Source organism: Macrosteles quadrilineatus, unplaced genomic scaffold (genome assembly GCF_028750875.1).
Source record: "Macrosteles quadrilineatus isolate MER2022 unplaced genomic scaffold, UCM_ALF_1.0 Scaffold_2__2_contigs__length_208266976, whole genome shotgun sequence".
NCBI classification, from domain to species: Eukaryota; Metazoa; Arthropoda; class Insecta; order Hemiptera; family Cicadellidae; genus Macrosteles; species Macrosteles quadrilineatus.
Window position 1 is genome coordinate 43689563 of NW_026542595.1, and position 19965 is coordinate 43709527.

Here is a 19965-nt window from a genome sequence, read left to right on the forward strand (position 1 = left end):
TCTCTATTCCCATAGAATTTTAAGATTGTAGATACCTTAATCTAATCGTCATAAACAGTTCCCACACTCCGAAAAGCTCGCCTTGACTACTTCCTTCACCACTTCCTACGTCTCGGACCTGTTTCCCTCCCTACCCTTAGCATTATTGGACTGCAAATACCTTAATCTATTGGTTATAAACATATCCCACACTCTGAACAACATTTCCTTTACTACTTCCTTTGCAACTTCCTACGTCACCGACCTGATTCCCTCCCTTTCCATAGCATTTTAGGATTGCATATACCTTAATCTAATCGGCATAAACAGTTCCCTCACTCCGGACAGCTCACATTTACTGCTTCCTTCACCACCTCGTAAGTCACGGACCTGTTTCCCTCCCTTTCCATAGCATTTTAGGATTGCAGATACCTTAATCTAATCGTCATAAGCAGTTCCCAAACTCCGGACAACTCGCCTTCACTACTTCCTTCACCACTTCCTACGTCACGACCCGTTTCCCTCCCTTTCCATAACATTTTAGGATTACAGATACCTTAAACTAATCGTCATAAACAGTTGCCACACTCCGAAAAACTCGCCTTTACTACTTCCTTCGTCACTTCCTACGTCACAGACCTGTTTACCTCCATTCCCATAACATTTTAGGTTTGTAGATACATTTATCTAATCGTCATAAACAGTTTCCACACTCCGGACAGCTCGCCTTGACTACTTCCTCCGCCACTTCATACGTCGCGGACCTGTTTTCCTCCCTTCCCATAGCATTTTAGGTTTGTAGATACCTTAATCTATTAGTCGTAAACAGATCCAACACTCCAGACAACTCGCCTTTACTACTTCATTCACCACTTCCTTCGTCACGGACCTGTTTTCCTCCCTTCCCATAGAATTTTAGGATTGCAAATACCTTAATCTAATCGCCATAAACAGTTTTCACACTCCGGACAGCTCGCCTTGACTACTTCATTCATCACTTCCTACGTCGCGGACCTGTTTTCCACCCTTCCCATAGCATTTTAGGATTGCAGGTACCTTAATCTAATCGTCATAAACAGTTTTCACACTCCGGACAGCTCGCCTTGACTACTTCATTCATCACTTCCTACGTCGCGGACCTGTTTTCCACCCTTCCCATAGCATTTTAGGATTGCAAATACCTTTATCTAAGGGTCATAAACAGATTCCATATCCCGAACAGCTCGCCTTTACTACTTCCTTCACCACTTCCTACGTCGCGAACCTGTTTCCTTCCCTTCTAATAGCATTTTAGGATTGCAGATACCTTAATATAATCGTCATAAACAGTCCACACTCCCTACAGCTCGCCTTGACTATTTCCTTCACCAATTCCTACGTCGCGGACCCCTTTTCCTCCCTTCCAATAGAATTTTAGGAATGCCTTTAATATTACCTTTATCTAATCGTTATAAACAGTCCCCACACTCTGGACAGCTCGCCTTGACTACTTCCTTTACCACTTCCTACGTCGCGGACCAGTTTTCCTCCCTTCCTATAAAATTTTAGGAACGCAGATACCTAAATCTAATCGTCATAAACAGTTTCCACACTCCAGACTGCTCTCCTTTACTACTTCCTTCACCACTTCCTACGTCACGGACCTCAAGCTAGTGTCGTCATTTGATTATATTTATGATCCATACCGTTTCTGTTCTAATATCTGTGGATTAATGCTATCAGCTATTTCTTTTCTACTGCATTCAAAAGTCAACAGCTGATCATATGTTTTTGTTTATGTGTCAAATACTGCTTCCATAAGGATTACATTAAAACTTTGAGACCCAGTGGGGCGGATTCCTGAGAGACTTTTTTAACGCCATATAGATGTTGGCACTCACCGATATGGTCTCTATCACCATGCAAAATTTGAAAACGATTGATTCATCCGTCTAGGAGGAGTTTGCGTATTACGAAATGCATAAGAGTCGACGTATAAGAGCTTCGCTCGCTCCGCTCAAAAATTCAAATGTAAAAAAAATGGTCAATCCTTATTAATTTTTAACCCTCGTGATTATTTTTGGAACACTCTCAACTTTATAGTTAAAATGTCGAAATATAACTTTAACTTCATTAGCCGTATTTGATGCCTTTATGTAACCGAATTCTGTTGTTTTTGTAAGACTTAAAATTTAATGAAACAGCTGTTAATATTTAAATTGTGATTTATTGAATTTTTCAAAATGAAGTACAGTATTTGCAATGGGTTTTTCTGATTTTAAAATTGATTTTAGTCTGCATCGTGTCATGTTAGGTGATGATCCTTGGTAGGTTATGATCCTTGGTAAAATCAATGGAAATGTAAAACATAGAAAAATAAATATTTTGGAAAATACCAACATAATATGTGAAAAAGAATTTGAGTGTTGTATTACAGAGTACAAGCATAATAGTTTAAAGCTTTTACTAGTAGCAATATATCGATCCCCTTCTGTAAAAATTAATCTCTTTTTAGAGAAGCTTGACTCTTTATTAAATTTATTGTTGAAACATTTTAAAAATATTGTAATTGTTGGAGACATAAATATTAATGTATTGGACACTACTTACAGGAAAATGCTTAATGACGTACTACAGGTATATAGCATGAGATATCTTGTAAACTTTCCTACTCGTGTTACATATATGTCAGAATCAGCTCTAGATAATGTATTGACAAATGTTTTAGATTATAAGATGAATGTTACTGGAGTGAATACCCAGATATCTGATCACGATGGATTATTGTTGCAGATTAGTTGCCTAAATAATAAGTTCACAAACCAAAATGTTTTGACTCCAAATAAAATAACTGTAAAAGAAGTAAGAGACTTTAGTGAAAAAAATTTACACATGTTTACTAAATTATTAGATCATGAAAACTGGATAGATGTTTACAACGCAAATGTTATGGAGAAATTCGACACTTTTCATAGAATTTTTATGTTTTATTTTAATACATGTTTTCCTAAGTTTAAAAAACGATGCAAACAATCAAATAATATTTGGATAACAGATGATTTGAAGAATGAACAATCTAAAATTGTAAACATGAGTAAAATGGCACGTAACACAAAAAATAAAATTTTATTTGATAAAGCCAAAAGTCTGAATAAGGATTTTAGAAAAAAAGTCATTGCTACTAAAAAGAAACATTTTGAGACTAAGGTTAAGCAATCTAGTAATGTATGTAAAACTACCTGGAAAATCCTTAATAATGAGGTCTCCAACAAGAAACCAGCATTTAGTAATATTGAAATAGATTTTAATCATACATTGTTTACTGATCCTGGAGATATTAGCTTAATATTTAATGATTTTTTTAGCACCTATGTAACCTCATCAATACTTCCTCACCTTGCACAAAATAGCAACACACATGTCAACAAGCCAATTCAACAAGTCTCCCAAACTAAATTTAGGTTAAAACCAGTCACAGATAGTGAAGTTTTAAAAATTATCAGTTCCTTTGATAACAAACTTTCAACTGGTTTTGATGAGATACCCATGACAATATTAAAGCATGCTTGCTATCAGTTAGTGAAACCTCTTGTGCATTTAATTAACTCATCTTTTGTTAGTGGATTATTTCCTTCTAAATTAAAAATTGCTAAAGTTATTCCTCTTTATAAAAACAACGATTCTAAAAAAATAACCAATTACCGTCCTCTTTCGCTATTACCTACCATTTCAAAAATATATGAGAAAGCAGTTTACATACAACTGACGAACTATCTGGAAACGTATTCTTTACATGATAATAATCAGCATGGCTTCAGATCAGGAAGATCAGTTACAACTGCAGCAATAGATTTTATAGAATCAGTAATAAACTCTCTTGACAAAGGTGAAACAACAGTTGGCATATTTTTAGACTTAAGTAAGGCTTTTGACAGTGTGTCACATACAATTCTTTTAGATAAAATCAGAAGTTTGGGCATTGATGGCATTTCGTTTGAATGGTTTAGATCATATATTTCTAACAGATATCAATACGTTGAAATTAAAAATTTGACAAATAACAGGTTAATCTCAAGATCTTCTCCTCTTACAGAGATTCACCATGGGGTACCCCAAGGGTCTATTTTGGGACCGATCTTATTTCTCATTTATATTAGGGATCTGTCAATTCCATTTTCAACTAGTTTACACAGTAGTAATATCTGCCTGTATGCTGATGATGTTACTTTTAAAATCAGCAATTCATCGTTATCAAATTTAGAAAATCATTGTTCTGATATTTTAAATATGCTAAATACTTTTTTAAATTCTCATCAGCTCTTGTTAAATTTAAGCAAAAGTAATTTTATGGTTTTTACAACAGGAAAAAGAAAACAAATTGTACAGCCTGTAATTCAATTTCAAAATAATAAATTGGAAGAAATCACCACAACAAGGTTTTTAGGATTAATTGTAGACAAAAATCTTACATGGAATAAGCATGTTGACCAGGTAGTCAACAAAATTACTTCTGGTATCCATGCTATTAATAGAATGTCAAAATTTTGCTCAATAGAAACCTTAAAGATTCTTTATTTTGCTTTTATCGATTCATCAATATCTTTTGGCATAAGTATTTATGGCTGTACCTCTAAGCAAAACCTGGATAGAATTCTTACTCTTCAAAAAAGTGCAATCAGAATTATGTTAAATTTAGAATGGGATACTTCCGCTCGTCAATATTTTTCAAAATTGGGAATAATGACTGTGTATAGTATTTATGTTTTTCATACAATTTTACACACAAAAAAACTTTCTAATGCTAATTTGGTCCCTAAACTTGGTGATTGTCATAATTATTTTACCCGGAACAGAAACGAAATTGCTGTCAGTGTCCATAACTTGGAGCTCTTTAACAAAAAAACCACCTGTGCAGGGAAAAGGTTTTTGGACAAACTCCCAGCTGAGGTGAGGAATATTGATAATATTTCCAAATTTAAAAAAAAACTTAAACATTTCTTAACTGATAAAACACTTTATGGTTTCGATGAATTGTAGATTAGTTTTATTTAGTTTTAAGCCTAGTGACGCCATTCAATGTATGCGACTGTATACCATATGAATAAAGATATTTTTTCATTTCATTTCATTTCATTTCATTTCATTTCATTTCATTTCATTTCATTCATTTCATGTTTTGCAATATAATGTTCTATTACCAAATCAGTGGAAAATCCTAATATCACAGTAACTCTTAAAATTATTTCTTATGGAGTTAACTTATATCTATTGTATGGCTTGGTTTCTGTTTTTTTACCACTTCTTGGAGATTGTACGTAGGTGATATTCTTTGGTGTATTGCATCTGTAGACGAAACTTGCGTTGGTGAAATTATTACAATGGAAAAAAGTGAGAAATCCTGGACAATTTGATATAGGCTAAAAATAAAACTGAATTAACAATATGCTGCACTTCTTGAGCAATCATTGAAATAACCGATTTGCAAACAATGGAAACATAGAAAAAGTCATAGAACACAACCAAGTAGAAGAAAAGAAATAATGTTTTTTTTTTTTTATTTATAATCGTTATTATAGACAACCTAATGCGGCTATGAGAGGGAAAAATTTGTAGAAACACTAAAAAACAAGATCAGCTTTTTGAGAAAAGATAAGATATTTACAAAAGATTTTGATTATATCTAATTGTTGCGTAGATCGTGAGTATTTCCATAATCTTTGTGAGTCGCCTGTAATGCTTCGCAATTGCTCGAATTCGAGCAACAGGTACACTACTACAGTAGTCCATATATAATTCCAATGTACCCATGAACTTTTGAGAAAACTACAAGTCACACCCCCATAAACCATATACTTAAAAGTTAAAATGTTCGTCATGACGCACAACCTACACCTTGCGCAAAACTATCCATTATTTCATTAATTGCCCTTTAAGAAGGTTATTCCTTTCTAAAGGGAACTTTCCATATACCTAATGTTAAAAAAATAACTGAGCTGTTATTATTTGTTTGTTATTCTTTCAATTTATTACCTTATTAAAATTAGGTGTGATTATTTTTTTATTCTACTGTATTAGCGAATTTCCCATATAGGGAATAAGCTATTACCGTAGTACTCATGGTAAGACCTGGACCCAGGACCGATTTACTTTTTCTTTTTGAGGTCCCTAGAGGCCAAAAACACCATCCGTTCAAATTCATATATATATATATATGTGTCCGTTAGCGCGATAACTCGAGCAAAAATGATCCGATTCTGATGAAATTTGGTACAAACTTGTAAACCTACATTTATTCAAACGAATTCGCGAACCAGCATTATCGGACTATGGGAACGGGGTTTATGGGGTGAAAAAAGGTTTTTCCCTTATTTACCCTAAAAACACAAAATTTCACAATTTCTTTCCAAACCATTTTGTAGAGCTTAAAAAACAAATAATTTAGTATATTGAACCATTATTATGCGCCTAATGGTTACGGAGAAAATTCCAAAAAAATTTTAATTCAAAATTCCCATGTTATTCTTATAGAGAATAATTCAACTGTTGCAGTTTGCTTGTTTATGAACATATTTTGATCGAATTTTGAAAATACATTAATTTCCTACTAAACTATTAACATTTTACAACAACTAAAAAACACTTTTCTACCCTCCCTGTTGCAGCAAACATAATTTAAATAGGGAATAAATGTGATATTTTTAAGGAGGAATTTTAGTGTAAATCAAATCAGGCAGATGGAAATTCGCTTAGTCTGCAGATTTGCTGCGGCGGGGGTATTCTTTTTTGTTTATTTCAGCTTAACTTAACCAATAGTTTTGTTAATACTTATGAAGTCAAACGGGGTGAAGCCCGTGGGTAACAGCTAGTCTTATTTAACTGTTAATTCAGTATCATTTAATCTACTAAAATAGATAATAACAAGAGGTTCTACCCGCGAATTAAGAGTGTACAGAAGCTACCATTAAATTAATTTAATCAACTTTGACTTTATATTTCATTTAAAGGGCCCAAGTTCGAGAAATTGTCATCTGAAAGGATGTTAAAAGCAGTGGAACCTTCATACCTTACGAACTAAGGTGGCCGAGTTGGGTACGGTTGTACCTGAACTCGCCGCTCTCTTTCACGACGTATTTAATACTTTTCAATGAACTGGCGACCTATTAAAGATCCATGACAACCTCTTTGAACAAACAACATACATGGTTTGTTAATCTCATATTCATCGTGTTTCGAACACCTTTAATCATTCACTTGTATCAAACAGCTAGAAATAGCTTCAGAGTCCATTCACCACACCTTTTAAGAACATAAAAGTAAATAATAAAAAAATTAAATACCCCCGCCGCAGCAAACCTGCCGACTAAGCGAATTTCCATTTGTCTGAATTGATTTTCAGTTAAATATATTTTAATAACATTAGGTTTAACGAGTACCTAGGTTTGCTGCTACAAGGAAACTAATAAAGTGTGTTTTTGAGTAAAATATTGATAGCTTAGTACAAAGTAAATAAATTTGCCAAGTTTGATCAAAATATATCCATAAACAAGCAAACTACAACATTTGACAATATTCTCCATAAGAATAACATAGGAATTTTAAATTTACAATTTTTTTAATTTTCTCCGTAACTAATAATTGAACAAAAATAATTTTATATACTAAATTATTTGTTTTTTTAAGCTCTTTAAAAAGGTCTAAAGAGAAATCGGGAAATTTTGTGTTTTGAGGGTCAAAAGTGAGAAAAACCAAATTTTACCCCATAAAACCCCCCGTAAAGCCCCGTTCCCATCTAGGAGGATTAAACATTAAGGAGAGGACACGCTGTAGTTTCGTTGAAGCCAGCGTACTGGTGAGGGGGGAAGGCAGCGCTACTCTCCCGCCCCCCTCTCATACTGCGTTGTATGCGTTACTGGAAGATTTGGTAACATAAATAACAATTAACTATTTAAAAATTAGACTTCATCATGCTACTAAAATTAAAAAGTTAAATTCTAACCGTAATATTAGGAGCCTAATAAGAGGAAAGTCGTATTTATGAACCAATAACCAATAGTACGTTCAATGGTGAGCAATTTACACAAGGATGATTTATTTTTTGGAATTCGTTGTCCTTGTTTTTATTTTTTGCCATACTTGTATTGTGTATTATTTATAATACTCTAACCAGAGCGCGGGACTCCGATTCATGGGGTCCCGGGTTCAAATCCCGCCATATCACCAATGGATTTTACTGTTCATAAATTAAAACTCAAATCATGAGTAGTACTGTATGTGTATTTCAACATTTTCTTAAAGAGAAATAAAATAAGTTTTGATCGTTTAAAAGAATGATAAACGCACTTTGGCGGTCAGAAGACGCGATGATTGTTGAACATTAACACTTTTTACTCGAAGTTTCTTTGGGCAAACAGATCAAATATAGTTCAATATGATATTTAAAAAATCTAGAATTTGATTGCCAAGAAATTGTTTTACTTTTTATGATTGTAATTTAATTGTAACGGCTGTTGGTGTAAAAAAAGTTAGAGCGGCTTTGCATTTTTTCTTAACTTTGGCTAATTAAAATCACCTGCCTAGCACATAAATTACTTAAAACTAGTAAAAAATGATATTAACAAATCGAGAAAACTATGAAAAATGCAAATTTAAAAAGTATTTCACCACCCGAATTAAAATTTTCATTTTAACCTATTATTAGTAAGATTGTTTTATAAACTGGAAAAATAAAAAAAAACTTTATTGTAATTATTTTTCTAAATACCACTTTTAAATATAGGTAAATATATATTTTTTATTTCGAGAAACTCTTAAGGAACACGAATAAATTGTTAATTTGTGTAGATACATCGTATTTTTTTCAAAAACGTAATTTAAGTAATCATATGTTCAAAATCCAGGTCAATTCTTTCAACTTTGATCTTCAATAATAAATAATAAATAATAGTTTTTATAGGAATGATTGACACCGTTCGATAGGAAATTTAATTTACTTTAAGAATGCCATCGGTGAATAACACAGGTGTTTTAGTTTAGCGGCAATTTTAATTCGAAACAGCGCGCGTCGCGTTTTTCCCTATCTCTCCCATGTTATAGCCGAGGCTTTTTGCCACTCTACGGCTCCGCGTGCCCCTCTAGTGTTCTGCTAAAGCTGGCTTCACCGCAACACGTGTATTCCTATTCGCGTGCCCTCTCCTTAATGTTTAATCCTCCTAGGTTCCCATGGTCCGATCGTGCTGGTTTGCGAACTCATTCAAGTTTATCCCGCTTTACACCCTTAAACCAAATTTCATCAAAATCGGACAAAAATTACTCAAGTTATCGCGTTTACGGACGTATATATATATATAAGTCTATATATATATATATATATACATATATAAAAATTTGAACGAATGGTGTTTTTGGCCTCTGGGGACATCAAAATTAAAAAGTAAATCGGTCCCAGGTCTAGGTCTTACCGTGCCACCTACGGTAATAGCTACTTCCCTATAGGGAAATTCGCTAAAACAAAAATGTAAACAAACTATATTGTCAATTGCATTGACCAGCTGTTGTTCACTAAATTAATCGAATAACGTTAACTTCCAAAACATGCAAGGCATAGCCCTTTGGAAATCAGCCTGTGGGGCAGATCCCTTAGGGAGTTCGTCCATATCAATACTTTTCGGCAAATCTACACACTCTAAGCTTAATTTTGATATGCCATATGCCTCTATTTTTATTTGGTAAATGACCTTAACCGTTTACATAAAATTTGACTGTATCACTTTGATAATATAATAGATATAATTGATGTAGTTTTGTCATAAGTCCTTAAATAATGTACATTGTGGTGCTGAGTGGGGCCATACATTTTTGGCAATGACTGCTGTTTGTGCTCGTAATACACACAAAATTTTTCTTACCACCATAACTCATCCCAAATACACAGATTTACTTTTTAGTTGTAAATAAAATGGCATTTAGGTTATATAGGCCTATGCTTTTCTACTTTCTCCCCTATACAGTATATGGAGAAAGTATCGTTTTCTTTAACTTTTTCGAGTGGATATATATTGGTTGTGGGTCCCCCTGAGCCCAAAAAAGTGGTTTTCGAAGTAATGTGTGAGGGGACGTGTACAGAGCTACAGACCATGTCTGTAGTCCGATTTTTTAATGAAATTTTTTACCTATATCGGTAATAATCCATGGAACCTTCAGGCGTTTTTTGCATTTTTTTGAAATTTTGATTTTTAATTGTGATTTTCCCATAACATAATAGAAAATTTGGATTTTATAAAATACGGTCCGAATGATTTTGATAAAAATTTAGTAATGTTATAGTCCTTTAAATTATAAACAAAATGGTACAAATCTCATTCCCTTAAAATTACTGTTTGAAAGTTATTGTATCTTATGTTATTTTCCCATAAAAAACCATAAAATGCATAGTTACTCCCACCGCTTGCCCATGTTTAAGGTTGTTGACAAGAAAATGGGAGAAATTATGTGTCAGATTGCTAATACCATTTATTTGGGCTATGTTGTTTGCTTACCAAATGTTTGTGTTTTTTATAGAAACGCCAACAGTAAGATCAACTGATTAAGCGAGTGAGAATGAATAAAGGAAATAGCTAAATGTGAACTTTATTAAGAGAGCAAAGAACGTCATTGCCGCTTGACACTGTAGTTGGCCCGCACAAAGTATTAGCTGAGTGGGGCCATACATTTCAAGAGCAGTAATGACTGTTTGTGCCAGTAATACACACAATTTTTTCCTAACACCATAAATTAACTCGTCATAACACACAGAAAAAGTATATCTTCTTTTTTGTTTACAACTCGCTAACAGATAACCAATTTTGTCATTCTTCCGTTTTTTCTGTTTTTCATCTGCTTTTTGTACTCGAGAGTAATGGAAAACACCGATATCTCAATACTTGACAAAAAACATCGGCAACCTACCACGATGTAAAAAACATCGAATATCGATGTTTCAAAAACATCGACTATCAATGCTCATCCCTTAGGCCTCTCGCCCACTATACGATATCGGTCGTACGACACTGTGTCGTACGATATTCTTATCGTATGTGTGGTCCTCGCCCACTTTACGACACTTTATCGGATAAATGACCAGGTAGCCCTGGAAGAGTGAGGTGTGTTGCGCAATTCTTAAAACAGTGGTTCTGTATCAATTAAGTAAAACAATGAATCTGTTCCATGTTGTTGCAATGTGTCTGCTGTGGCGCAGATTAAGCGATAGTGGCCAATGTAGGCCCACAGCATTAAAGAAATCATTTTTTTCATGTGTAGATTATTTCCTAAGTTAATGTATTTAAAGAAATTTTCAAATTATACAAGTCCATGCCTTTTACAAGTTTTTAAATTTACCATAACTATCATAGGTTTTTAAGAAAGTCTGGTGAAAGGTTTGTATGTTTCAATCTTTTGGATTCGTTTTTAAACAGTAATGATTTAATTTTATTAATATAATCTGCAAAAAGTAATATTTAGGTATTAGTGAAACTATTTCACACAGAATAATCAATGATTATAAAATATTAAATAATAACCAAACTCGCATGGTTTCAATAATTATTTTGGTATATTTACTTATATAAGTGATGCAGCATATAAAAATATTATAAAGAAAAAATATGATCAAATTGTAAAAAATATATAGGAAGATCAAAATAATGGTTGAAAAAAAACCAACGATATATCAAACATCATAATACAAAAGTATGAATGAATTGTAAAAAAAATATTTATTCACTATAAGAAATACGCAAGAGAATGGTAAAAAAGGCAGAACCGAGTGATATAACAACTATAATGATGAAGAAGTTTGAGTTAATTGTAAAAAGTATATATAGGACTACTGGGGAGAATGCACGACAAAAATCGTATAGTGGGCGAGCGCCCATTTGATCGTACACGCCACTGCGAGGTAGACAGTCGTGTATCACAGTGGCAGTGGACGACTGCTTCACGACAGTTTGTCGTAGTCGTGAGATTATCGTATAGTGGGCGAGCTCTCATAAGATCCAATGGTTCACTGTTGAAATGTTGTCGTTCCGACACAGTGTCGTACGACCGAAATCGTATAGTGGGCGAGGGGCCTTATGGCAATGTGATCATTTCTATGCAGTGGTAGGAAATAGTATATTACGTTACTATTCCTGAAAATAAGTGTTTACCGGACGAGTGTGGTCATTTTGGACAAGCTACGTACGATAGTTTACGCCATACTACTAAATCTATACAAATCCTTATATTCTACCACCAACTAAAGGACTAAACATCACTAAGAGAGGTTATGTTTTTGTTTATAACCACTCATTTCCACCCAAATACAGTATAATCAGCTGATTGCCGTCCGGTAAAACTCATTACAGTACAGTGGTTAATGAAAATGAAACTCCATTTTGATTAAGCTGGCTGCAAACAGCTGTCTGGACTAAATCCTTGCCTGGGAAGTTCGTCAAAATAGTGTAGTGTGGAGTAAAATTTATTTATTTGGCTCAGCTGATTGCATGTATTCCAGTATGTATGTACCACAGTGGAGTACATCAAGATTATTATAGCTCAAGAGGCACCTATAGTTCGGCCGCTTAGAAAACGACCTGCGCGCTAATGCTAAACCAATGCTGGAGGAGGTCGTTTTCTAAGCGGCCGACCTATAGTAGGCATATAAGTGTGATGGTAGGATAAACTTAATTTTTGGGCCAAAGAATTTAATTTTATAATAATAAATTTTAAAATTCATAATTCATATTTTAAATGATTTTCTATCAATCAAACAATTGTAGGAGTATCAGTTACAACAGTTGGTTGTGTAAAGGCTAGTACTCACTAGGACACCCGGTCGCTTAACAACCGGCGATCTGGTTGACGAGCGACCAAATTGCACAAATATCGCCGTGTGTGTACGTGTTTTTCAATTTGGTTGACGGCGATTTGTAAAAATAGCCAGGCAACTTTTTGGTTTTCGGACATGTATCGAAAACCTGGGGGTTTCCGATCAACCATTTTATCGCCGGGCAATCAGATTTCTCAAAAAACTAGAGTGTGTACGCTTCAGCGACCAAGTTGATCAACTATAGACGGCTAGCGCATACGCAGTCCACTGTTTGTGTCAACTGTCAAAACTAAACAATGCTAGTGCTAAAGTAAACGTGGTACCTTTTAAGCTAGAGGGGTTTTTCGATTTTTTGAGTTTATTGTAGACTGCTCCAGTCGCTAGATATCGAAGTGTTGCTACGAGTCTTTCTTCGGCGGGGATTGCCTGTCTTAATCGGGTGTCCTTTTTTCCAATATGAGGCGTCACCAATTGCAAAATGTGATGGAAATTGTCGTCTGACATCCTCAAATAATTCTTGTAATCCTGAGGATTATCATCTCGCAAAGTTCGTAGAAGTGCTATGTGGCTGTAACTGTGTCCGCGTTGAAGCCACCCTTTAGCCCAAAATCTGTTGAACAATGTCTACCTTCTTCTATGGTTACTGCAATTAAATAGAATTATAACTGCGGCAGCAATCACTTCTTCGTAGGTGTGCATGTTGTCACAACACACAGGTCAGTGCAATTAGAGCTCGAACCAGATTCCAGAACCAAACACAGTCCATCCCCACCAAATTTTGATTTCCTGCTCGGTTGAAAGTGCTAGGTATCCTAGTGTGTACCCCCCGGCAATAAAACGTTCAATCATCAACTTAGTAGCTCGTCAACCAGGTCGCCGGTTGATAAGCGACCGGGTGTCCTAGTGAGTACTAGCCTTAAAGTAGGTTGCTGAGTGTAAGCAGTTTTGTGCTGCTTCTTGCATTCAGTACGTTCAATATCCAAAAAATTTCTGATCATGGACTTACGCTCTCTCTTTGTAGCTAAATTTTAAAATACCATGGGTGGTAGAGTTTGACCAAAAACCACACACTCCGGGTGCGTTCACAAAGAAAGCTGGTTACAAGTAACTTACTTTCAGCGCTTGTTCCAAGCGCTTGAGAATGCTGTTGTGTGTTCACAACAAACGCTTGCATTTCAAGCTCAGTGTAGTCTCAGCTCTGGTTGAGACAATATCTTCCTCAAGTGATGAAGAGTTATTTTTTATTGAAAATGTAGAATTAAAAGGATGTAGAATTAGGAAGGCGTTCATGCAATTAGCCGCGGAAGTTAATCACGTTTAATTTCATCCTCAAGAAAATTCAAAGTGTTTTAGTGAAGTTTTGGGGGGATTGGCATAAGCAACCTATCCATGTACCAGAACGAATTTTGGACCAATAATAAAACCTAAAAAATACTTGAAGGGAGTTTTAAACACCCTAGGTAGCTGATTAATTATGATGCAAATAATATTGTGAAAGATATTCAAATGTTTTAATTTTCTAAGTAAATAAAGTAAAAGTATACAAGTCTCATCTATAAAAAATCCAACACAACACTTAATTAATATTGAATTAAATGTGTTTGTCTATCTAATACATATATGTTATATTTGTCCTATTGGTTACGTTATTGAACATTCTGTGGGTAATATATTTTTTTTTGACATTGGAAGCTCTAAATACTTGAACTATCAACTCATCGACATCCACACTGCACTGTAAGTAGTTTGTAACTGACTGGTTCGCTCAACAAGCGCCGGAAAACAAGTACGAAACGTTCTTGCGTTCTTGTCAGAGCTTGTAACAAGCGCTTGCTAGCCGGCACAAGCTTTGTCTGTGAACACACACGCTTGATACTATGTTAACTTTTCTCACGCCGGTTCGAGCTTGTAAGCGCTTGCCAACAAGCGCTTGTAACCAGCTTTCTTTGTGAACGCACCCTCCCCCTGGAACCAGCGCCAGTTCTCAACTTCGTCTCAAACTTAAAAATTATCTCGATCCGGCAAAACCTAATTTTCGGCCCTAGGTACGAAATATATAATTGAGAATATTAACGTAATAGTATATTACGTTACTAGTCCTGAAAATAAGTGTTTACCGGACGAGTGTGGTCGTTCCCGTGCGAGACGAAGTCGAGTACGGGATTACCATACGAGTCCGGTACACACATTTTGGACGAGTTACGTACGATAGTTTACGCCATACTACTAAATCCGTACAAATCCTTATATATTTCCACCAACTAAAGGACTAAAAATCACTAGTCATAACCTCTAAGAGAGGTTATGTTTTTGTTTATAACCACTCACTGCCACCTAAATACAGTATAATCAGCTGATTGGTGTCCGGCAAAACTCATTGCAGCACAGTAGTACGCAATGAAACCCCATTTGAATAAGCTGGCGGCAAACAGCTGTTTTCTGGACTAAATCCTTGCGTGGGAAGTTCGTCAAAATAATGTAGTGTGGCGTAAACATTTATACTTGATTGAAAATCATATTTTGTCCTTTAGTACTTGCCGTTCTTTGTTCTTGTTATAATATCTCTATTCTATTATCTATATCTCTATAACATAAAAAGTAGGCCTAAAATCAAAAGGTTCAAAAACTAAGTACATGCACTTTTCAAGAAACCTGGATAATACTGAAGAACCAATAGAAATTGATGGCCATACATTTGAAAAAGTCAACAGTTAGGAGTAATTATATCTAACCAAAATACTGACGTTTTCTTGCTTGCAATAAATTACTTTCATCTAAATCTTTGTCCTGCAAAACAAAAATCAGGCTGTACAAAACAATAATTTGCCCAGTTCTCCTATATGGATCAGAAACCTGGAAATTAAATAAAAGAGATGAAAAGAAACTAATAGTATTCGAAAATAAAATTTTAAGGAAGATTTTTGGACCAATATTTGAGCAAGGAGAATGGAGAATGGAGAATAAGACACAATCCTATACTCTAATACGATCAATGTTTGCTTGTATGTATGTATGTATGTATGCTTGCTTGCACCAAGATCTCGGAAACGGTTCCGACGATTTTCTTCAATTGTTGTAAATAGTTTATTTCTGGCCTAAAAACGAGTTTACTGCAGTTAGAACTGCCAACAAAAATCTAATTACGTAGAAAAATGAAAATGAAAATCACATTTTTTTTAACATTAGTCTTATGAGTTGCTAGGTAACCATGTTGGCTGAATTAAATAACAAGTAAAAAGTAAACAAAAGACTTGAAGTTGTAGCATGTGTTCATAATAAGCCAACTACCCACAGTATACTAGCAAATTACAAATACAGTACAAAAGGATAAACATCAATTATTAGCAAAAATTATACTGTAGATTACTCGATACATTGTAGTCAAGGGTAGCAGTGAGAAGTCTGGGAACTGTTTATGACGATTAGTTTAAGGTATCTGCAATCCTAAAATGCTATGGGAAGGGAAGGAAACAGGTCCGCGACGGAGGAAGTGGTGAAGGAAGTAGTAAAGACAATCAAAAATGCTATGGGAATAGAGGGAAACAGGTCTGTGACGTAGGGAGTGATGAAGGAAGTAGTCAAGGCAAGTAGTCCAGAGTGTGGGAACTGTTTATGACGAATAGATTAAGGTATCTGCAATCCTAAAATGCTATGGGAAGGGAGGGAAACAGGTCCGTGACGTAGGAAGTGGTGAAGGAAGTAGTCAAGGCAAACTGTCTGGAGCGTGGGAACTGTTTATGATGATTAGATTAAGGTATTTTCAATCCTAAAATGCTATAGAAAGGGAGGAAAACAGGTCCGTGACGTAGGAAGTGGTGAAAGAAGTAGTCAAAGCGAGTAGTCTGGAGTTTCGGAACTGCTTATGACGATTAGATTAAGGTATCTGCAATCCTAAAATGCTATGGGAAGGGAGGGAAACAGGTCCGCGACGTAGGAAGTGGTGAGGGAAGTAGTCAAGGCAAGTAGTCCGGAGTGTGGGAACTGGTTATGACGATTAGATTAAAGTATCTGCAATCCTAAAATGCTATGGGAAGGAAGGAAAAAAGGTCCGCGACGTAGAAAGTGGTGAAGGAAGTAGTCAAGGCGAGCTGTCCGGAGTGTGGGAACTGTTTATGACGATTAGATTAAGGTATCTGCAATCCTAAAATGCTATGGGAAGGCAGGAAAAAAGGTCCGCGACGTAGGAAGTGGTGAAGGAAGTAGTCAAGGTGAGCTGTCCGGAGTGTGGGAACTGTTTATGACGATTAGATAAGGGTATGGGCAATACTAAAATGCTATGAGAAGGGAGGGAAACAGGTCCGTGATGTAGGAAGTGGTGAAGGAAATAGTCAAGGTGAGCTGTCTGGAGCATTGGAACTGTTTATGATGATTAGATTAAGGTATTTTCAATCCTAAAATGCTACGGAAAGGGAGGAAAACAGGTCCGCGACGTAGGAAGTGGTGAAGGAAGTAGTCAAGGCGAGTAGTCCTGAGTGTGGAAACTGTTTATTACGATTAGATTAAGGTATCTGCAATCCTAAAATGCTATGGGAAGGGAGGGAAACAGGTCCGTGACGTAGGAAGTGGTGAAGGAAGTAGTCAAGGCAAACTGTCTGGAGCGTGGGAACTGTTAATGATGATTAGATTAAGGTATTTGCAATCCTAAAATGCTATAGAAAGGGAGGAAAAAAGGTCCGTGACGTAGGAAGTGGTAAAAGAAGTAGTCAAAGCGAGTAGTCTGGAGTTTCGGAACTGCTTATGACGATTAGATTAAGGTATCTGCAATCCTAAAATGCTATGGGAAGGGAGGAAAACAGGTCCGCGACGTAGGAAGTGGTGAAGGAAGTAGTCAAGACGAGCTGTCCGGAGTGTGGGAACTGTTTATGACGATTAGATTAAGGTATCTACAATCCTAAAGTGCTATGGAAATGGGGGAAATAGGTCCATGACGTAGGAAATGGTGTAGGACGTAGTAAAGGCGAGCCGAGTGTAGTTTGGGAATGGATTTATGTATCTCCAATACAGTACTAAGACTGCTTTCAGAGAGGACTAATGATTTCCCCCGAGCAAAGCTCGGTCCCCAGGTACTAGGGAATTAAGGCAACTGTATAATAGCACAGATGTGATTGGAGAAATCAAGTGCCGAAGAATCAGATGGGCTGGTGATATATTAAGGAGAGGTGAAGATTGTAGACTGGGAAGAGTTTTAAAGGGAAACACTACAGGAAGGCGACCCTGGGGAAGACCTAAGCAGAGGTGGTGGAAGCAAGTGCAAGAAGATTCGGAGAGAATTGGGGCAACGGAGGATGACGCGAAAGACCGGTTAACTTGGCGAAGATTTGTAGGTGTGACCAAATATCACCTCGGATATAAATGGCCCTGGGAGTAAGTAAGTATATCTCTATAACTGTTTAAGAATGTTTGGATTGAGAATATAAAATATAATTTTCTATAATAAAATCTCCAGTACCTACCTTTCTTTGGGTTCACTGCCAAGCGACCATACCCCCCACAATATACTATAACTATAAATACCATTGTACCAAAAAGTAGTAACACTTAAAAATACAACTGTTACATAAGTTAGTTACTTCTTAGCAATACAACTGTTACATAAGTTAGTTACTTCTTAGCAATACAACTGTTACATAAGTTAGTTACTTCTTGAATACGCTTATGCGAATTATGACAATGGAAATTAGTAAGGGCTGGTCTGTCCTCATAGGGCATCTTTAAAAAATGTTTACAAAAAAGTCTTGACCCTAAGCACAGAAAACATATTACTATACCCAGAGTGCCAACCGCATGGTAAAAAGCATTAAGTGTTTTGAGAGAGCTTTGCCTGTCAATCGTAGGCAGCGCCACCAGCGTTGCCATGCACTCAGCATAGCAACGCTGGTGGCGCTGCCTACGATTGACAGGCAAAGCTCTCTCAAAACACTTAATGCTTTTTACCATGCGGTTGGCATTCTGGGTTATAGTCAGGGGTGCCCAGAGGGGGGGTACTGTGGCGCGTTTGCGCCACAGGAATTTTTGGGGGGGACTTTTTTGAGGGGATTTTGGGGGGGATGTTTTTTGCTAGCTCTGTCATAATGAATGAATAATTTTGTATAAGCAGCCCGAAAAAGTGTTTCTAAGTAGCTCACTATCAACACCAACAACATTTTGCCATTCGTAATTAAGATTTGCTTCTAAGAATGGTAAAAACGCACCTTGTCAGACAATCCTTAATATACCAGTGTCAGTGTCGAATTGTATTTGCTACATTATGTTTTGGTGGTTCTTTACCTCCACCACACAAAACACGAATCGATTACAGATAGGCCTATCAATTCACGCGTATATATTGCCGTCGTCAGAACTGGAAGTAAACTGAATCAGGTTCAGGTTATGACGGACAGAGACGTGGTCTCTGGATTGTCGTCTGCATTGTCACCAGCTGATATAGGACTATTGTAGTGACTGAGAAGAGTGTTAAAAGTATAATGGGATTCATAATTGAGTGTTTTCACTCAACAATTTTGCGCTGTCCCTAGTTTTATGTATTTATATATTTCAAACTCCTCAAAGTATTTAATAAATTTCCTTTGTGCAGTACTGTACAATTTCGAGACCATAATTTATATCTAGCAGATAAATTGGTTATTATTGTCAATAATTTTAAATGGAAAACTCAATTATGAATCCCATTATATTTTCAACACTCTCCTCCGTCACTACAACTAGTCCAATATCAGCTTTTGAGACGACAATCCAGAGACCACGTCTTTCCGTCATAACCTGATTCAGTTTACTTCCAGTCCTGCCCGCGGCAACATACTCACGTGAATTGATATAGGCCTATCTGTTATCGTTTCGTGTTTTGTGTATAAACAGATTGTCTGACAAGATGCGTTTCTACCATTATTAGTCATAAAAGGCAATCCTGGGGCTATCAAAATTAATTATTTATAAGATTACTTCGTCCTAAAAACCTTTTGTGGGTATTTTGCCTGGCGATTTTTGTAGAGTAAAATCGAGTTTTTGGAGTGTGTTGTTTGGAGTGGCGGTGTTTGTAGAGCCAGGGAGTGGCGAGCAACAAGTCTGTCTTATTTCGTGACTGCCTATAATTTTGAAAAAAAAAAAAAAACTCTTTGCCAAGGTATTATTAATGCATTTTTAAAGCGGTTTGATTTCTTAAAATT